This window comes from Arvicanthis niloticus, chromosome 13, assembly GCF_011762505.2.
Source record: "Arvicanthis niloticus isolate mArvNil1 chromosome 13, mArvNil1.pat.X, whole genome shotgun sequence".
Taxonomy (NCBI): Eukaryota; Metazoa; Chordata; class Mammalia; order Rodentia; family Muridae; genus Arvicanthis; species Arvicanthis niloticus.
In genome coordinates, this window is record NC_047670.1 from 9,258,338 (window position 1) to 9,280,102 (window position 21,765).

General features: G+C 33.8%; 1 long non-coding RNA gene across 2 annotated transcripts; it reads right to left on the bottom strand.

Annotated features, from left to right (window-relative positions):
- Positions 1-525: 525 nt before the first annotated feature.
- On the bottom strand, positions 526-20,901 carry LOC143434041 (uncharacterized). Of its 2 annotated transcripts, none has more exons than XR_013103204.1 (4): positions 20,765-20,901; positions 19,678-19,756; positions 5,199-5,297; positions 526-891 (listed from the first exon to the last, which is right to left on the bottom strand). It is a non-coding gene; the product is annotated as an uncharacterized LOC143434041 (long non-coding RNA). The 2 variants fall into 2 exon arrangements; XR_013103205.1 differs by lacking the exon at positions 20,765-20,901 and adding an exon at positions 19,854-20,184.
- Between the last annotated feature and the right edge of the window lie 864 nt (positions 20,902-21,765).

Sequence of the window (21,765 nt, forward strand, 5' to 3'; positions counted from 1 at the left end):
ACTAACAGAAGCAGTGAAATAAATCAAACCAACACAAACAACAACTGAGCCTTTAGCTTGTGAGAATTATCCTGAAATTCAGGCTTTGACAGAGAACTTAGGTGGAGCTTGGGGAAGACCTGGCTTATTGTTCAGGTGCACTAATTTTAACATATATAAGTAGTAAAATAACCTTTCGGTTCTAATAGCTACTTAGTGAGCATACTATATTATGTGTTTTTGGGATATGTGTTATGTTTCTCATTTCAGATTCTTAGATGCATTTCTTTCCACTGTTTTTTTTCACATTTATCTTTCTCTCATGTCTACACACCCATCTATACTATCCTACACACACACACACACACACACACACACACACACACACACCACACATACACACAAACACATGCAGGCTGGGTGTTGGGCTGTTGTTGAGATCCAGTCATACAGGGTGATTAGAGACCCGGAATGACTTTTGTGTACATCCAATTTCTACGAGATTAGAAGAGGTGATTTCAATATAAAGCACTGTGAGTAAATGAATTATGGGTTGTGCTCGCTTTTATTTACTCATGATTTTAAAATTAAGATCATATAAATTATACTTCAGAAATATGCATTCAAATAGTCAGTAGCTTTAAAAGTCTATATTTTCCAAACGCATTATGGATCATTTACATAATTACCAAGTTTTCTTCACCTTTTGCTACTCTCTGAAATGGAATGCTTACATCAAGTATACGCGGCCTTATAATTGATAAAATTTACCACCCGGCTTTTCTTGGCCCCAAAGAGCAGTGCTCTCTCTTCCGCTAGGTTGTGCTGTTGTACAGAGAACAAGAAGACTTGCTTTGTGCCCAGCTGCAGAGGAGTGTGCTGTCATGAGCCCAGTGAACATCGATATTCTTCCTGTTTTCATGGAGGAGAGAAGGAAAAAAAAAAAAGAAAAAAAGCATGATAGAAAAAGTGAAATCTGAACATATTTTCTTTCTCCTCCAAGTCAGAAACACTGTCCTGCATTTTTAGGAAAGGACAGTAAGTTTTCTTGGTGATAGTGGACCGGTCAGGGTAAGGCTTTTTAGTCAGCTTTCTTCAAATTAGCATATAAAGTCAGGTATCTGTAAATGTTTCTAGATGTGTTTATCTTCCTGAGATGTCACAGAACTAAATTTTTCCTGTTTTTTTTTCCTTTTGTGACCAGACGTTGTTTAAATGTAAAATTCTATATAAACCAAGTATAGATTTTCCTATCGGTACCAAACGAGGATGGCTCATGATTATGGTTAACTATAGAATTGAGGTTATATCATTTACCCACATCTCCTTATAGCCTTCTGAAACACTGGCTTCATTAAAAATGAATAAATGATTGAATAAATGAATGAGTGAGTGAATGACCAAAGCCAGAATACTACCTTCGCTCTTACCAAAACTAAGAACAGATTATAGAATTGCTTTGTTATCTGCTAAATATTTCTGTCTACAGATGGGCTGCACTTTATCAAGGAAATTACTTTCAGAGAATCTAGTAGAAGGGGGAATAGCTACTCCTTTAGTTCTGTTGTAAATCATCAGGAATTTTTGCTTCATGGATTAGCACCTCTTGTATCCCTCATCTCTTCAGGGCAGTAAGCTGAGACAAGCATAATAAAGACCAGAGCTATTAGCTACCACCATCACAAAACTTTCAGGGCAAACAGGTCATCAAAAAGACCTGAATCTGGAACTGGTTATCTCAGTTGGCTTTATATAAGTCTCACATTTGGTAATTGCCCAACTTCAAGGTTTTGAATACTTTACTAATAACTTTCAGCTACCTAGTTAATATCTGATTGGTTTGTGGATGTGACCATGAAGCGTTACTACTCTAAAGGGCAGTAGGGAAAAATAAATCTCACAGCTTAGAAATATGTGTATTACAAATATATTTATATTATAAATATATGCACAAAATATAAAGTGTAAATTATGCATATCAAAAATCTTCTCATTTTTTTCAATAATAAGAGGTCTGTATACTTGATTCTTACCCCCAGAGGTGTCTTTTCCCACTGATCCCTCCTCATGAGGCCTAACCTACATCCAGATAGACTCAGTTCCACTCAGTTCTTTTAAAAGTTACTTTCTAGTAGACATAACTTTGTAGTTGTATTTCTTTGTTGGCTCTCTGTCTTAGTGTCACACTACGACCTTCACACTGTGGCTGATCTAGTCTCTTGAGTGTGACAAAAAGGTATGGAAGTGAATATCCTCTGTTTACTTAAATATCCCTTTTTGATGGTGTTGTTTCCTTTTCAACAAATCCTTAGAACATTTAAATATGAATAAAGATTACCTGAAATGTAGGTGACTTTGGATAAATACTGAAGGAAATAGTTTGTGTATATGCTGGGTAGGTAGAGTTTGTTGTGCTTGTAGTGTGTTTATTGAATGGTTGTTCTGCTGTTCACTTACAGTATTATGACATAAGAATCATCTATCCAGTGCCAGTATTATCCTGCAAGCTACTTGGAGCAGCAGCTTACAGGGACAAGGTATTTCTAAGTTAATGAACAATAGTAACAGAATTTCAGTTGAGTATATTATTTTTCTATTAGTATTCTGCCAAAGAAGTGTTTCCTTTCACGCAAACCTTCCTCTGCATCCTAGATCAACCAATAGTCAAATGTTTATTGAGCATTTACTAAACATACTCAAGTCTAATAGAATTACAAAAACTAAAATGCAATTTAGTTGTTCTTGAGACTCTGGGAAAATTAAGGAGAAAAGCATATGTCTCATATGAATGAAAAAGAAATTAGGCTCAAAATCATATAGTATTTTAAGCTCTCTACATGCTCTCAGAATGACTTCTTTGTCATGCAAAATTTATTAACATGAAATTTGAATAAAGCCATTAATTAAGCCAATTGACTCAGCAGATATCTAAGGTCCACATGAGAAACTCTGGGAAGCATTCAGGTCCAGGCATTATATTCAGCATTCAAAATTACAGCAAGCTTCCCTAAAGAAGAGAAGAGAATAAAGACAGAAACACTTTGGGGTGAGGCATAGATCCCACGTGAAAAATAGTCCTTGCCTGGGGAAGTTTCAAAGGAAAGTTAGTATTTAAAAAGTTACATTTATCCCACAACTAAACTTACTGAGGATTCCTAGGAAGGAAAATGAAAAATCTGAGAGGACTTTCAAAACACACACACACATTCTCTCTCTCTCTTTCAACACACACACACACACAAATATGTATATATATATATATATATATATATATATATATATATATATGATTCTATTAGAATCAGCCAGCTGAGATATATATATATATATATATATATTTGTATTACATATACAATATATATACATATAAAATACAATATTATATACACAATTATATATTATATATACATTGTCATACATATGTAATGTATGTGTGTTGTGTGTATATATATACATACACATAAGCATATAACACACACACACACACATATATACACACTCACAAAAGCATATAATACATTCAGAAAAATTCTATTAGATTCAGCCACTGAAGAAAAGAATGGGGCAAAGGCACCATCAGGTCTTTAACTGTTTAAAGGCTGGATGTTTCTTCGATCTCCATAGTTCTTTCTTATATACTCTAGACTTGTGTGATTGCACAGGGCTCTCCTAAACAGTATTCTGTGTCACTACTATGTCAGAAGTCCCTCTCACAGTGTCTATAACGTAATTCATGCTAAATAAGCACTTGTGTGGTTGAAATTAATTTAGATTTCTTAGAGACTAAGCAATATTTTAGAATTCTCAAGTGAGTTCAAATATATCAATATTAAATATGTTTCCTGGCTATTACATATTTCCCTCTCTATCTCAAGTATTGATCCTGCTGTATTTGTAACTTGATCCATGGTATCCCAGCTGAATACAATCTTTATTAAAATGTATATTTAGAGAAATACATGAATGATATCCACATCTGATATTTGTGCCTGTAAATTTTATTCTCTTTTAAAATGAGAAGGCTGAGTTTTGTCTAAAATCCGAAATATTGATTTAATTCAGATATTTTTAAAATTCCCAGTGAACCCAATATGCTTTTTATCAAAGATGATGAAGATACTGGGCTTGAGCATTTGCACAGAATGAGACTGCAAGTAAGGTTTTGTATATGACAAAAATGTCAATTATATTTGAAATACAGGTGTAGTTATTTTATAAATATAAAATATATAGCAATTAAGGTCCAGAAATTTTAAAATTCTTTTAAGGTTAGGTATGAAGTTGAAACCAAATATATTTTCTTCTTGGTTAATGGATGCAAAGAATTTTAAAGTTTCATTTGCCATCATGTGGAAGAGCAAAACTACTATTAATCTAGTGGCTCCAAAAGCAGAATTGGCACATACATCTAAGTCATGAAGTATAGAGAAATGTGCAGTCTCCCCTGTCTCCTTCTCCGTTTGAAACTTTTGTATTGTGTCAGAAAGACTTAATAACTGTTTTTTGATTTTGATTTCTCTAGTGCACTATTTAAAATTTGTATATGCTTCCATAAGTTTGGAAGTGTCACTAACTCTCTTATGCTTTCCAATCTTGTGTAACAACCAACACACAAATTAACTCAACGAGGATCTTTGGAAGTTTTGTTGTTGTTTTGTGCTTTTTTTTTTTAACTTATGTTAAGGTTTAGTCGGTTTGACTTGTTTGTTTGCTTGCTTCCTTGTTTTCTACATTACAAGTCCTTTGTGTATATACAATAGCTTCTGTTTCAGGTTTATGGTAGTCCTCATATATACACCTCCTCATTCCCCTTCAATTTTATGGCCTTTGTTCCACTAATTATTATTTTATACATATATGTACATGTTTATACATATATACTTCTAAATATAACCCACTCTGCACAATATTTTTATATGGGGTTTTACTAGCAGTTACTTGTTAAAGTTTAATCTGTATGTATTAACTTTTCCCTATTTTATCTTTTTTTTATAAATAATTGTTCTTCATAAAATTTTGCACATTCTTTATCTGCCATTAGATTCCATAAAGGTCCCACCTATTCAGGGAATATTTTATTTGATTTTTGATTTTTAATGTAATGGAGGATTCTGCTATAGTGTAAGTGTTGATAGAAAAACTGTCTTTAAACATTTGATGAACAGGATATGGCATCTGACAGAAAAGGCTTTATGTTTCTGTTCATTCACATGCGTTACCTGTTTGGTAGCTGTAGGCAATCCATACAGACTGCAAGCCCAGCAACTTTAACAAACACTGCTCTTTCACATGCTTCTGTCACGACACAGCCTGGAATGCTGGTAGGAGAAGGCACACAAGAAAGAAACGAGTAACCATGAATCTGTGCTTCTTTATATCAACCTATTTCACACCTGAACAAAATACTGGAAGAAGGGGAAATTATTCCTTTCACACAAATAGCTGTATATTGTACTTACATTAAATTCTAAATTTAGATTTTCTGATTTATTTACCCACACACTTGTGTTGTAAAAATTGTCATAATTATTATAATTGTGAGATTAAAATATAAACTAAACTATTTTTTAAAGCCTAGATATTTTAGTGTAGCACACAATACATTTATTTCAGTTCAGGACACAATGGTATCCCTGTTTCCTTCAAAATTCTGACCATATGCTTTCTGTTCACCTTTCCACTCTGATCCTTTTCTGTGATCCTACCCATGAACCTCATACATAATTTCTCCCATCTAAAACTATTTCCTATTTATTATAATAGCTCTTTCATTGTCTTTCTCAGCAGTTTTTATAGCGAGTGAGTTGACTGATGGCTAGAAGGTTAGCTGAAAGAACCCACTATTGTTCTCTCCTTACAACACCCTCCCCCCTTATTTCCTTGTAAACCTAGTGAGCATATCTAAGTTGCTCACATCACAACAACACATACCTGGCCCATTTCTGTCCTATCATGTCCACAGGATACAATCAAAGTTTCTCATTTGAATTCAATGGGCAAGACTCTGTGTATAAAGTCATGTGCTCATTATGGATAGGAAGTTACTAGTCAAAATATTCTACTTATCTCTTCTCCTTAACGTCATCCTGCTAGAAACATAAAAACACATAGAGTTATCATTCTGGGGATTCTGAGAAAATTAAATCATTTTAACCTCTTTCCTTTTGTGCTTCCTGGAGGGGGAAATAGCTGTGGCATCAACAAAATATGGTTCTTTTTATTAATGCATTCACAACTATAAAAATGATAAACATTCACAACAGGAGACAAGTAATGGCAACAGAAAATAGACATAGAATCTTTTTAGCTTGAAATACTGTATTGGCCATACACCCAGACCACAGGGAAATAAATGTAGCTGAAACATTAAATGGCATACTAAGTATATAATGCCCTTTGTTTATAATTTTAGACACTAAAGTCTTCCATGTGATAAGTAATTAGGAAGGAATACTATGATTCTTTTTCAAAATTTTAAACAGTATCCTGATTTATATTTTAATAAAATTGTTTACTGGATCATTCTATATATCTCAAAGACAATAGGCACATTTATTAAATATCAGGTTGACATAATTTACATACTTACTGAACATCCTTAAATGGAAACATTAAGTATCTTTAAAAGAGAAAATGTCTCAGTGGTTTAGTTTATATACTGTTTTTTAGAGGATGCAAGTGAAGTTTCCACTCCCCACATGAGGTGTAACTTTAGCTTCTGGTGTTCTGATATCATTTTCGAGACCCCATGGGGACCTGTCCTAGCACACAAATATTCAATACACACAGACACACAAAGTATGCATAATTTAAAAATAATAAAAATAAATCTAAGCAAAGAAAGAAATATTAAATTTGTCTAGGTAAGAGATGTGTTTGTACACAGATACTGTTTATACCATGAGAAACATTGCTTGCTTTGTTTTAGAATATACCCGTGATAATAAACTGCCAGTGACCTTGACCTTGGCAGCTGTGTTACGTACTGCACAAGATAGTATTTCCATGTTAGACACTTCTTCAAAGAGCACCCATCCTTCAGCTTCAGCATTCCTCCTTGGAGTGCCAGAGAAAATTCAGGCAAATTTTGCATATCAGTAGGCTCACTTGAGGTGACACATTTTACTTAGATTGAAAATTTGGCAGGGTTTATAAGCCATTTTAATATTTATTTCTTTGAAAGGTAGAGATAGCAGTGACAGGGGAGTGTTGGTCAGGGAACACAAGGTTACTTAAAACACTGAAATAGTCGCCCACATATAAAATTAGAGGGCACATATGCAGGTCAGGTGAGACATCATTCAGCAGATAAAAAGTGCTTCCCAACAAACCTTACAACCCAAGTTCACTCCTGAAAAGCCACATGGTAGAAGGGGAGAACAAACAGTACATGTGCTGTGGCATGCTGGTATGCATATGTGTACACACTAAATACAATATTTTGGAATAAAAGTATATACAGAAAGAATAGAGATTTTAGGTTCTTTCTAAACACCCAGAAGCTCTAACTCAAGACATGCTTCCAACAAAGTGACCATCTGTGTTCTTTTCAAGTGGACTACACTCTCAGCTGGGCACTCTGGTATCAGACATCACTTACCAAGATCATAGCTGTACTCTGCTTGTGGTAGGTGAGCTACACCTCATATATTATCATCTGCTTAGAGTGTGATGTTAGTCACAATAACTCACGCAGTGATGATTCAACTTATTCACGAGTGAAGGGGCATTGGCCTAGGCTCTTTGCAGTGAGAAATGAAAGGTGTGTCTCATAAAACTCTTTGAATTCCTACTTAGGCTTACATTGTTTTTCTTCAACCATGAGTGTCTTAGAGCTGTACTGGGGATGTCAAGCTTGGTGGCAATCACTTTTACCTGCTGAACCATCTCAACAGCCCTCTATGTATACTTTCTAATATTACAGCTCACATAGATCTGACTGAATCAAATGTCCAAGCCCCATTAGCCACCATGCCACCCACCAGTCACATTTGTGGACTCAACAGACTCAACCATCAAATAGAAAGTGAGTAATTATATTAAAAGTCTGAATTTAAGATCTGGCTTGTATATACCAAATACACATTTTGAAGAAATGGCTGAAATCTATACAGAAATCCATAATCTCTTTTTATTTATAGGTTTATTCTAACGTTCCTTAAAACTATTAAGATATTATTCTAAAAATGCTAATATTAGCTTAAAATGATAGGACATTATGCCACATCAGAATATAAGAGGTGCGTGTTCAATAGTCTCCAAACATCATTTTTCCAGAGAGCATAGAAGTATTTTGTATGTGCACAACCTACTCTAATATATTTGGAACTTGACTTTAGGAGAAAATGGGATTTTTGGGTCATATAATAGTTTATTATGCATTATGTACTAGTGTATTATGTTTGTATGATTATTTCCCTCTCTAGACCAAAAGTTCCCAAAGAAACTTTGTTATACTCTAAAAATTCTCTGGTCTGCACTTGCTAGTGATAACTCCAGTAAAGCTGAAAACATTTTAAAATGTAACTTAACTTTAAGTGATTCAAATTTATCCCTTACAAATGCCAGTGACTACTATTATGCAATCTATAAGATGAAGCACTTTGTTTAGAATCTCTTCTATACATTTTCCATGTATGGGCTTTGCAAAGAAGAAAATAAGCACGTTGAGAAATAACTTAAAAATATTCAGAGATTCAGAGTCTGTGATTGCATAAAATTTGTTTATTGGAGAACTATCAGCAAGTTCCTGCATGTTGAATGGAAAGGGGAGTGCTTACAAATTCTTTATTAGAGCTGTGATATAGGGCTATGAGGGCAGATAGCACACAGGTTACTAAACAAATTAAAATTTAAACTATTATATGACCCAAAAAATCCCATCAGCAAATGCAAAACTAAAGGAAATTAAAGAATACTCTTGAATGCATAACTGTTGGCATCTGCATTTTCATTGCAGGACTATTCCCGTAACTAAATCATATAATCTAGCTAGGGCAATGGACACACTAAAGGAAACATGGCGCACAACAGATTATCACCCAAGCCTAAAAATAAGAAAATACCATCACTTCCAGAAACAGAATATCATGTTAAATTAAATAAACCAGACACAAAGACATATTTTACGGGATCTAATATACAGAATCTTAAGCTGTTGAAGTCACAAAACAGAGAATAGAGTAGTGGTTACTGTGGAATGGGATATTTAGGAGGATACGTTGAATAAATAATATAAATTCAGTTAGGAAAAATATGATTCAAAAATCTGTGATGTAACATTGTAATTGGAGATAATAACAATATTTTAAAAGTCACTGTCATATTTTTAAAAATGTTCTATGATGAAGAAATGGTAAATCAAGGAGGTAATATATGTTACATAGCTTGACTCACTGTCTTCAAATTGCATACATATAGTGATATGAGATATACATTTGGTAAACAGAAATATACAAATCATTTTCTTTATAAGAGAATATCAGAGTAAGATAATTTGTGATTGCTTTGAATAAGAGACTTTGACCTATGGCAGTTAATGATCGATGCTGGGAGCTAGTTGTGTTTAATGGGTCACTGTAAATTTGTTATTTTCTATTGGTTCCAGCATAAATGGGTCAGTTTAATTCTCATTGCATTCAACTGTATCTAATGCCACAGTCATGGAAACAGACAGAGCTTTGCCTATATCTGAACTGTTACTTAAAACAGTATTATTCTTAGAAAATTCATTAGGCTTTGAAGAAAAAGAATAGCTACACATCAGATTGAGAAACGTAATGATAGTCACTAAAATATAAAATATTCTCTGTTCCTTTTCTTATATATTTAAGCTATCTAAAGAAAATTCCAGGTGTAAAGTTGCCTCCTGCTTTTAAGTTCCATTGTGACTGTCAGTCTAATGATCTAGATTGCTTTGTTTCTTAGGAAGCAAAGAGTAAGGAAGTTTCCAGTTTGAGTTTTTCTTTTTTTCTTTCTTTCTTTTTTTTTAATAAAGAAGAAGTTTCCTAATGACTCTCAAGAAAACTTGAGGTTACAGTATGTGAGCCTGAGAATTAGAGTGCAGAGCAAGGAGGAAAGTTAGGTTCTGGTGAAGTAGAGGGCAGTGTTACACTGTGAGTTGACTTGTCACAGAGAGACAAAAGCTAGTTACTGCGAGAAAGATTGCACGATTAGTCTCAGAAGTGATCTAGCATTCTCCACATTAAGCTCCACTTTTCAGAGTGTTTAGAACAGAGTTTTATAATTGAATCTTCCATGAGTATTGAGAAATATTAGTTATTGAGCTTGTGTTCTACTTGATTTCTATAGCGTACAGTTTGTGTTTGAGTAGGCAGATAACTAAGATATTTCTTTTAAAAAGTGTTTCGTATTAGTAAATAGACAAATAGAATCATTTCTAACAATTCTGTCTACTTTTAATAAAATATTTTGATCTAAATAATAAAATAGAAAAACAAAGTCTTACTAGATTTTAATTGAATACAGATATAGCCTGGAGGGTTAACTACTACTTTAGGGAATGTACAAGCTTTGAATACTTATCTTCAAGGTGCCATTTTGAATTCCTTTCACTTAGTCTAAAGAGTTTCAGTTCAGGTCTGTTACTCCTTAAAGACTGGAGGTTAAGACAAATTCACATGAAGTTAATTTTCTTTACCCCCAGGAGACGTGTGTTAGCTCCAGCATCATTGGAAATAATAGGAACTCAATTTTTAGTTTTCTTTTTACTGCTGATAGTGAGAGCTATGATCATCTTTATGTTATCATAGAACATGTTTCATGTTATTTTCCTTAAAAATAAAATTTAAAATTTGTCTTTAAGAGAAACTTTAGTGAGTATTTCAGTAGACACTATAGTTTCAGAAATGAAATCTCTTCACTGCATGATTTCAGTGCTTTGTCTCCTTCCATGGACCATATGCACTCATTTGCAATAACTCAATGATGCTTAAGTATGCACTAATTCTTCTAATGTGACATTAGAAACTACCCAAGCTGCAATTCGAATTGCAGCAAATTTATTTAGTTTCCCAAACCTAAAATTATGTTATCCTTAGAGAACACTTTACTTTCTTTATACAAATTGTGCTACACCCATATATCAGTAATAGCAGCTTTTTTGTACCTGAACACATTGTACTGTTAATTTCTAATCCTTGTACTTGAAAAAGGAAAGAAAGGTAAGGTGGTTTCTGTAGAAGGCAAATAGTCAGAAACTAATGCCTGATACTGAAATGAATTTATTTACTACATACTCATGGAGCTCTTGTCTGTCTTCATTTGACTCTGCTTGAAATTCCCTTCATGTTCTATAGAGCTGAGAGATTGATACATGTATGATTTCGAGTGACTTAGAAGGTTACCATAAACTACTAATACTGTTATGAGTTTCTTTTGACACCTTCATCATTTCCTTATTTTAATTCAAGTTATATATCCCCAAATTAGGAAGACGTGGTAATATAGTCAATATGGTTCTACATTTCAATGATTTTTTTCTTGGTATTATTTCAAAGTATTCGTAAAATGTCTTTATATTCATTCTTATATATTATGAAGTTATGTGTTTTAATAAATAAAATAATTAAGCTTATATCCATCTTGATTCTTCAGACTATTATTTATTAGATGCAAATGTAGTAATTTATTAGTAATATTATACATATATATAATTTAATGTTTACTCACATATGTGTGATATAAAATGTCATATCAAGAATATTTATAACCCTGTAGATCTTAAATATCCACACTGTTGTTTGTACTTCTTGTTGTCTGCTTTGAAAACTACCAAGAATATGATCAAAAGCACTTGAGTCTGTTAAGTTTATTTGGGAAAGGACCCCAATGTCTGAAATTACACATACTTCCTGACAATCACCACCCAATTCTCTCCTTTGTGTTTCTGATAGTGTCATGCAAAGAGTCTTCATGACATTTTGCTATTTCTGTAGCTTGAATTCCGATACACACCCCATAGCCAGTGTGAAACACACACACACACACACACACACACACACACACACATACGTACATATACAAACACAAATACAAACCCACATATCATACACACACCACATACACAAATTTTGAAACTTTATTCTTCGTGTGTCATCATTTATCATATTCAATAAATGATTTTTAAGTGAAATTGTCAAATACCTGAAGAATATTGTGACCTTGCATATTTTTAGATTTCCCACAAATTTGTGCGTTTTATATTATCACTTTAAAGTGTATCATATATAATTTTAAAAATTCATCTAACAAATACATAAGATGTGTAAGAACTTTTGTAGATCATTACTATATAACAGTGAACTACTAGGACAGCTTACAGAATTTATGTTTCTTTCACCTCTCTTCCAATGTGTGTGTGTGTGTGTATGTGTGTGTGTGTGTGTGTGTGTGTGTGTGTGTGTGTGTTGGGGTCTTCAAAATTTCTTTAGGAGCTCATATGTTCAATTTCACTTTTAGTGATTTTTTTCTTGTATGTTTAAAGATTAAAATTCTAGAAATAAATGTCAGCCATGGCAGAGACATTACTGGTAGCCACTCTGTGGAAGTTAGGTCAGGTTTTGGCAGAACACCTATGTTTCCTTTCTGTCTGTCCCAGAGTGATCATTCATTTCCCCAGAGCAGACACTCTACTTTCAATTCAAAATTCCTGATGGCAGATAACACAACTTAGTAAATACTTCCTTTTCAGATACTCTCATCAAACCTTATTTTTCACAGAAGAAGATTCTAATTTGTTCTCAGGGCAGTTTAAAGATTAAATGATACCAAGTAGGTGGCAACTTCTGGCGTGTTGTTGAAGAAATGCTGTATCTTTCCCTTTATTTCTCTTGGAAGGTCTTGCTTATATCAGCTAGTCAGGAGTCATGTTTTGTTGTTGTTTGATTTTTTTTGTTAGTTTGTTTTCTCTCAACCCCATAAAATCAGACAGAAAAAAATGTATTCCTTAGTCTATCTAGAAATTATTGATGTTTATAAGAGCTCTTCTAAACTTCAGACTAAACTTCCTGAAGTCCTGAGAAATTTTTGTAAAACCTAGTAAAACATTTCTGCACCATGAGCAGCTCACATGTGTCACACACAGATTGGACCACATCAGACATTGAAAACTCTCTGACTTGTGCTCAGAAAAATCAGGTGGTCATACATCCTGTTCTGGTCATCAGGTGCCTGGGTCAGGGTCTTTGGAGCAGAGGCTTTTTTTTTTTAAAGATAATTTAAACTACTGTTGACCCATTTTGAATTTTGTGCCCAAGAGAGACTTTATTACTTTTTATGTGAATCACTCTAAGATGTTTTTGTTTTATATTTCACATGTACAATTAGTTTTTTTTTAAAAAAGATTATTTTACATGGTTTCTATCATAGTTCGTTTTTAATTAAGTACATGAATAGAATGCTTATGATGCCAAATTCAGTCTAGAGTATCCTCTAAAGAAAGAAGCTGTAAGTAATGAAATCATGGCTGAGTTCCTATGGAACTCATATAGGATTCTAGCTTTAAGAATGTTTTATGTAGCTTAATATATTAAGTAAGAAATGTACAAGTAAGTAAATATATTATATTTAATATATTAATATATTAATTATATATTATATATAATATAACAAAAATATTACATAATATATTAGTGTACAAGTAAGTAAATATATTAAGAAATATACAAGTAACAAATGATGAAGACGTATACTAAGAAACTACTTTGTTGAATTATATTTTTCTGCATAATAAAAACAAAATTAGTGAAGATAATATTTCATTTGTCCCCTCCCCTGTAGCACCTTTCTTCTGGACAAAAAATGCTATTAATCTAACTATGAGCTATCAACTCTGTCTTTGTTATAGCTGGACATCCATCTAAATTATTGTCAGTCTGGCCATGTCTTCCTTTGTTGTCTATAAATATGTAATTGAACTGTATAACTATGACTATTTGACTATATACTTAAAAGTAGTTTGAATAAAAAAGAAAAGCTAATTTATATCATAAAACATAATATATTATGTAGTTTAATTTTTGTGTAAAAATGTCATGTGAAGGATGCCACAAAGAAAAATACTACATATTCTTCAAAATGTAATGATTTATGTATGTATAAGGAATCTGTATTCTACATATACTCACATATGTAGCCATGTATGTTTTAAGTAAGAGCATCTCTATTTAAAATACATGGTGAACTATTCACAAAGTATTCTTTAATTATATGGAGAAACATGTCAAAACTAAAATGTCAAATAGGACTGTCTTACTTGTTGATGTTTTCTTAAACTTCATAGTGGTAGATGTTATTGTAGCATTTCTGGTTGCCAGTAGAATTGCAAGAAGCCACAAAAGCAATAACACCTATCGTTAACTCTGTATAATGTTTCCTAGGTTGTTTAATTTAATCTCGCTTTTTAAAACCTTCTACAAAACCTGCTGTTTAAAAAAAAAAAAAAAAAAAAATAACAAAAAAACCCCATACCCATTCAAGTGAAAGACACATGTTTGATGTGGTCAGTCCTTAGATGGCTCCTATTTTTATATTTCCAAATATGAACTCAGAGCAGATTTCTTAAGCAGGTTTACAGAAACAGAGTGCTTGCTACTGTAGCCCAAAAGCCACATACATTCAAATGAGTTCCTCTTTGTAATGACTAAGTAAATAGTTGTGGGCTTTTCATTCTATTTGTGCTGAACTTCTTTGTTTTTACTCTTCATTTATTCCTAACCATCTCTCTGTTTCCTGTTCTCCATCTAGCTGTGTGTCCCCTGCAATTTTCCCTTTCTTTCTTTCTTTCTTTCTTTCTTTCTTTCTTTCTTTCTTTCTTTCTTTCTTTCTTTCTTTCATTTTTTAAAAAAACTTTCTTGTTCCTCTTTTCTCTGAGCATCCCCAGGTCCATGCCATTCTGAGCTCTTCCTTGTCTCTCTTCCCTGCAGCAGTCTGTTTAACATGCCTACTGTCTTTTTCATTTTTAAATATTCACTTCCCAGTTCCTGTTTTTCTTCCCTGGAATCTTTTGTTATATGAATTAAAATTTTCTTCCTCGTCTTCTGCTGCTTTCTTTGTCTCTTTTGTTCTATAGTCTCATTACATGTATTTTCTCTTATGGATATATTTTTTTCTCAGCCTCTCCCAATTTAACACTTTTAATATTCTCATTGACACTAATGTGCCCCACAACTTTCTTCCAGATTCCTTAATTTTTATCTGTTATATTTTATTATCATCCATTTAGTAAATCATACTGAAAATGCAACAATAAAATTATTTAAAATATAATTTTGCTGAAAACAGTATTACTTTCTGCTTTAATATTTTTAGCTGGTTAATGTAATACACACAAATATTTAGTCTGTTTCATGAGAAATTTAGTTTATTCAGGCATATATATGCTGTCTGCCCTCAATAGATACACTAAGAAATTTAACTGTTTGCTTATGAGAGAGAAATTATATTACTGATAAATCAGACACCAATCTCAGACTGTTCCTTGATGGAATTTATTCACCTTTTTTTTCTTTTGTCCATGTGATTCAGAGAAACCTTAACACAAGCCACATGTTTGCTGTGTGCATACCAGAAGGATCTCCCTTTCTCAGTAGGTGCTCTGCAGTCTTAGGATGGGTGGGAGAATGTGGAAGCAGATCTTGTTCACTGATGCTTTATTAAGCTCACTCCTGCATATGATGCTACTTTATACTTGCAGACTGAGGATTACAAAAGAAACTGTTGTAAATGAGAAAGGGACAACAGTGCTGCCTAGCAACCCTTCTCTAAATTAGAGAAGTACATTAATCCCATCTTCACTAGTGAGTTAAACATTTTTGTCCTGAGCCAAATAGATACCAAAATGTTTTCTGGAGATCCACTGCTGATCTATTATATATTCATATTCAACAAGCCTGAAAGTGCTGTATGACCAAAATGCCAAGCGAACAATTGCAAAGCATGGGTATAGAATTTTTAGTCTTGTGTCAGAATAGTCTTGTGTCAGGCTGAGGAGGATTAATACTTAAAGGAAGCAAGTTTTCCTCTTTGTAATTATATCAAAAATTGTCATACCCCATGTACTATTTGCAAACTCTTCTTATTCTATTTGACTTTTTTGTAAAGTCAATTGTTAAGTAAACAAATATGTGTATAGATGGATACTTATTTTTTAATTGTGAAAACTTAAAATTAATTCTTAGGGGATTTTAGTGAGAATTTAATATATGTTCATATCTTTAAATGGCTGTATCTAAATGTATTTCTATCAACTTCTGTATTTGTATTCTTCGGAGACTTCTGAAAGCAGTCTATTCTGCCATTAAGAAGCACATACACTTACACACTCACACATTTGCACACATCCATTGAGAAAAGTCTGTGGGTGGTGGGCATTGAAGAATGCTTAGAAGAAAGGATGCAACTTTTACAACACAGGATTATAAAATTACTCAATGCTTGTCATTTAATCAGTGGCAATATTCCAAGCCTATGAATATTGCTCTCAGTGGTCATCTGTTGATATTAAAGCTTTAAATTTCTAAAGAATTGACTAAAGAACTTTTAGTTACAGAAATTGCATTTTTAGTCTTAGTATGTTCTGTCTGTCATTTCTACCAAGGGGTGAGAATAAGAACAATCTTCTAATAGATTATATAAAAATATGTTTTTTTCTGAAAAAAATACCATAGAAAGCTTAGAAAATTTTATCCTTTTACCCCTCTGTATATGTATATAAAAATTAAAGCCATATGTATATATATATATATGCATATATATGGCTTTAATTTTAAAATAATATTGTGAAATAGAATGTTTAATTTTAAATATAATTCTTATAGAATAAATACTAAAACTGAAGTTCAAAAATTAATGAATACTTTGTGTCCCAGTTTCTTTTTTTAAATCAATTCTATAGTAAAATATTTCTAATATTATGTACTAATATTTATTTTTCTAAAGCATCAGTCCAGTATTTAAATTTTATATTTTAATAACAATTGCTTTCTTTTATATAATCTATTAGGTTCGTTTCTGTTTGAAAGATACAGAAAGCTTCAGAGATAATATGTGTTCTAAACATTAACTACACATTGGTTTTATAAGTACCAATGGGAACAAATTCTTAAGAAATAAAACCATGAAGGCAGTTATATTGAAGTTTTTAGATAAAAATACATATATAATACATTTAAATTATCTCAGAAGTGTGCCACATATGCAAAATAATTATTTTTAATTTTATTGTATTTCTCTAATTTTTTTTTTTAGCTCCTGTTTCAGGCTTTGCTATTTGTTCCTATATGAATTCCCAACTTACTGGAACTATAAAAATGCTTTTCAGAAGAATGGAGAAGAAAGACAATGTAATGGGACCTCTGAGCATTTTAATGGTTTAGTGTATTGTCTTTCATTTTGAAGACTGAGAAGCCCTGGTTCAGAGACAGTTACAACGGTGTGACTGAGGCTCTCCTGCACTTGATGCAAGAGCGGCTACACTCTAGTAGCGTTCTGCAGTGGGGTACTACTAGTGCCTGCATCACGACTCAACATTAACACAGCATCCTTTCTGCTGGAAATCTGTGCATGGACATGGCTTTGGGTCCCTTTCTTTCTCTGATGACTTCAGTGGCAATTTACCAGGTGTGTAAAACGTGAGGGTAAAACATTAAAAGAGGGCACAGCAGAGGTTTCATTTCATACACTCATTATTTTTCTGTTTCGTTTCCTTCCTTCCTTTAGTCTTTTACTATATTTTTTTCCTAAAGGAAAAACTACTTTTTAGTTCCTGTCGTGAAAGAATCTCAAGATGAGAATTTAAAATGATAAAAGCTGAATGGGATTCATATCATTTTCCTTTCTTGCGTTAGCCTTTGTCCCTGTAATACAAATGTCACAGAAGTAAGAATAAAATATATCAGCCTTTAGGATTGAATGATAGCTCATTCATATGACAATGATTACTGTGCTGGGGACAGAACATCTTTCAGAACATAGCCATTCTTGTGGCAAAGATTATAATGATGAGGAGAAATGGGGCAAAATTAACCAATTCTGTGATATGTATAAGAAATCTTATACGAGTCGTCTAATGTGGTAGTATGCATTATATCAGCTAAGGGGTAAAGTGTGGTAAGAAAAGGTTTCCCCTTAGATCCAAATGCAACCAATTCAGTGTAATTTTTTTTTCCATGAGAATACCAGGGAGAATGTCCGCTTCTGCCAGTAGGTGTCACTAGAATCAACAGAAACACCCCAGGGGCTCGAGGAACTGAAGTTAGAGAGACAGCCCTACAGTACACAATGAAAATAAAATAAACATTTCATCCATGATAAATTTTGTGTAAGACAACGCAAAATGAAAAGCTCTGAGTAATTTTAGTGTTAATTGTCTCAACAAAATCTGCCATGTTTTTACTACTTGAGCGTCTCCAGTGCTCTGGGCGAAAATGGCTCAGGAGCTTGGATTTTGGAACCTCCAGCCCTGGGCTTTCCTTCCCTGTTAGGCCAGGTTTAGTGGGTTTACCAGTCTCTTGCAAAGTAGCTGGACCTTCTGTTAACCCTTGCTTGGACTTTGAATTACTCTGCTTTCGAGACTTAGGATGAAAGCTGCTAGGAGAAGCAGTTTTTGTGTCTCAGCTTTTCTAAGAGCCATGTAGGGACAAGGTGGGCACCAAGCTGTTGGATACATTTTTTTTTTTTTTTTTTACACTCCCTTGTCACTCCATGCTGTCTTTCATAGGATGACAGGAATTACTGGTTCTAAAGTGTGTCAGATCATTTGAAATATTCAATATCTGAGCAATGTAAAAGTATGTACTTGCATACAAGCACATATATTTCAACATTACGTTCTATTGGGTTATTTTTCACAAACTATATGTTATAATGAACTGTACTCTCACTATTTTTGTTAGAGTTTACATATCACAAAACTTGCACTTCTTTTCACAAAAGACTTTCATAAAAGCTCATTTAAGCATTCATAACTGCCTCTGATTGTCATGGAGTCTGTGGCACAGTTTCAAAGATCTATATTATGTACGGCAGCGTTGAACAGAAAATCTACAAATCCCTCCCTACCTGTCTTCTTTTGTATGGATTCTATTTGCTCCAGTCAGAAATAACTTCAAAACATTTGTATTTTAAAATCCCTTTCTCAAATCTTCTCTGTAAATGTTAAATTATTGACAAGAGTCTCCTAATTATACAGCCTGACTTGGAGACAAATGCATACCTGGCCCAGCTCTGTCAACTGAAGTTTTCTGAGCCTCTGTATAGGATGGAATGCCATATGCAACCTAACCTCAGAAGGAACTTTTTAACATCGACTGAAATTCCAGCAACCTGGGGTGATATGTTTAGCTTGTCCCGAAGCTTGTCCTAAGAGTGTTCTGTTTTTTTTTTTCTGCGTCCCTTGAAGTGCTGGTAAAGGTGACAGCCTCACAGATCTCTTTTGTTCCAGTCTAAAAAAGTCAGTCAGATTTCCATTAGTCCTCATGGCTCTTTTGAACACCAGGCTTTTATTTCACACTTAAAAGAAAATCTGTCAAGGATTTTGCTCACCAAATATATCCTACCTACAGACGTCAGATGGTGTTGATTAGATCCTACATACTAGACACCCATTTAAAAAAATCCAGTTTTCTGTCACTCTAATTCTATGCCTGTAAAATAATGACCATTATTTGCCACACTTACGATGCTCTGATGCTCTGTAGTCCTCTTGGGCGAGTCCTGAGAGAAGGTTGAGTGTCAGAGATGCAACATCAGGCATTGTCTATGGGAAATAAGAGCAATGAGACACACATGTAGCCATTGTATTTTTTTTTTTTTTTCACAATTGTAGGCCAAACCACATTAAACACTGGACGGACCTGCTTCATTCCAGATGCAAAAGCAGAGAGCACATGAATAATTGTTTTCATTTAAATGTAACATTGTTTACAAACTATATTTTAAAAAAGCACTATCTCTTTTGGAGATAAATGTAGTGAGGCCCCTTTAAGAGCTCTCTCTGGTGCAGCTTCTCTAGTCTCTCTGGCTCTTAAGATGGCCTGATCCTCTTTTCTGGAATTCTGTCAATTAGTTTTGTATCTGTCACCCTAACGTCTCTGAAATCGCTTATTCTGAGAGATTTCAATATTTACTCTGATGACATTTTTCGATTCTCGACACAGAAATTCTTAGAAGTTTTGAATTCACTTTGTATTCTTTAGTCCGTATGAATCTGGCAATCAAGATTTCTTGCAGTTTAATTTGCTTTCTGTTGAGGATTTAAATGATATTATCCCAAAGCTTTAGCCAACCACTTCCAGTCCCTAATCCGTGGCCTTCCTCACTGGCAAGGAGAGTCTGTTTCAGTTTTCTTGGTTCAGCTTAACCCTCACGGTTAATCTCTGACTTCTGTTAAATTGCCATCATATTTGAAATCTGCAATTGTAACTCTTTTTAAAAGTCTTGCTCACAAAGGAAAAAATACCTTACAGGTATCACCTTAATTTTTAAAATTTAACTAAGAGCAGAGGAATAGAGCCAATTCCGGGCACTGGGATTATCTTAACTGTCATCAGATCTAGAATGAATTTCAGTCAGGATTTTTTTTTTCCTTTCATAGCACATAAATTGCCCTTGTCAGTACTAGGGGCAGTCTGGCTGTCTTGTGGACACTCTGGCTCTCTCTAGCCCAGCTCCTGCAAGGCTTTTACTCTGCCTTACAACAGGAAATTCATTAAAATGCTTTTCAACCCTAACAAAGTTTATGTGGCATTGTTTGTTTTGTTCTTACTTAATTCCAGTTTCCTTCAGCTAGAAGTTGTCAACAGACTATTTCTCTTGCATCTTCGGGGCCCTCTGGCTGGAATCTGCATGCTACAGAGATTTATCCACAGATCTGGAAGACATACTCTGCTCAGCCAGCTACACACTCTTGGTTTGCTGCAAGAAATGTCATACAAGCTCTTTTTAGTGGATCTGTTTATTTGGCTGGCTGACTGGCTATAGGGAAATTGCCAAATTTTTCTAAAATTGAATCCAGATAAGACAGAATTCTTTGTGATTGAATCTTATCCCTTGGTCGATCAACACTCTTCAGTCACGTTAGAAGTTGGCAACTAACTCCTAGTGCTGATATCCGAAGGGAAAACCTTGGGTTTATGCTTGACTCTGTTCCATCATGTATGGACTGTGTAAACATAAATATTAAACTGTCATATTTTCCTTTGATAAATACAGCAAGAATAAAAAAAAATCATATTCATCCAAGATTTGGAGGATTGCTTTCTGATCTCTAATTTTCACAATGACTACTGAATTTCCCTGTTAACTATGTGGGTACAGCAAGCCCTGTTTCACTACATACATTTTAATACTAATGTCAAAGAAGCTGTCTGATGCTTAAATCTCCTGATAAATGCTGTATTGAACCATAATTACTTACCTACCAACAATTGTGAAGCCATAGATTAGAGAATGTTAGGAGACAAAATAGTTATACTGTCCTGTCCTAGCTGCCCTATCTGGGAGCATACAGCAGGCAACATTGCAACTATTGCAACAAAAACTTCAATTCGGGTTGAGTTAGGATGAGCAGGTATTTGATACTTCCAGACATGGAGTCAGCATTAGGGGATTGGTGAGATGATTGTTTCTTCTGGTGCAGCCACACTTCCTTGTAGATCATTGTAGGTGAGAATATCCACGAGTATCATAGTGGCCATGTGGTATCATGAAGGCTAAATGTGACAAGTGATCTTCTATGCTTCTAAATAGAAATACATGTCAATTTAA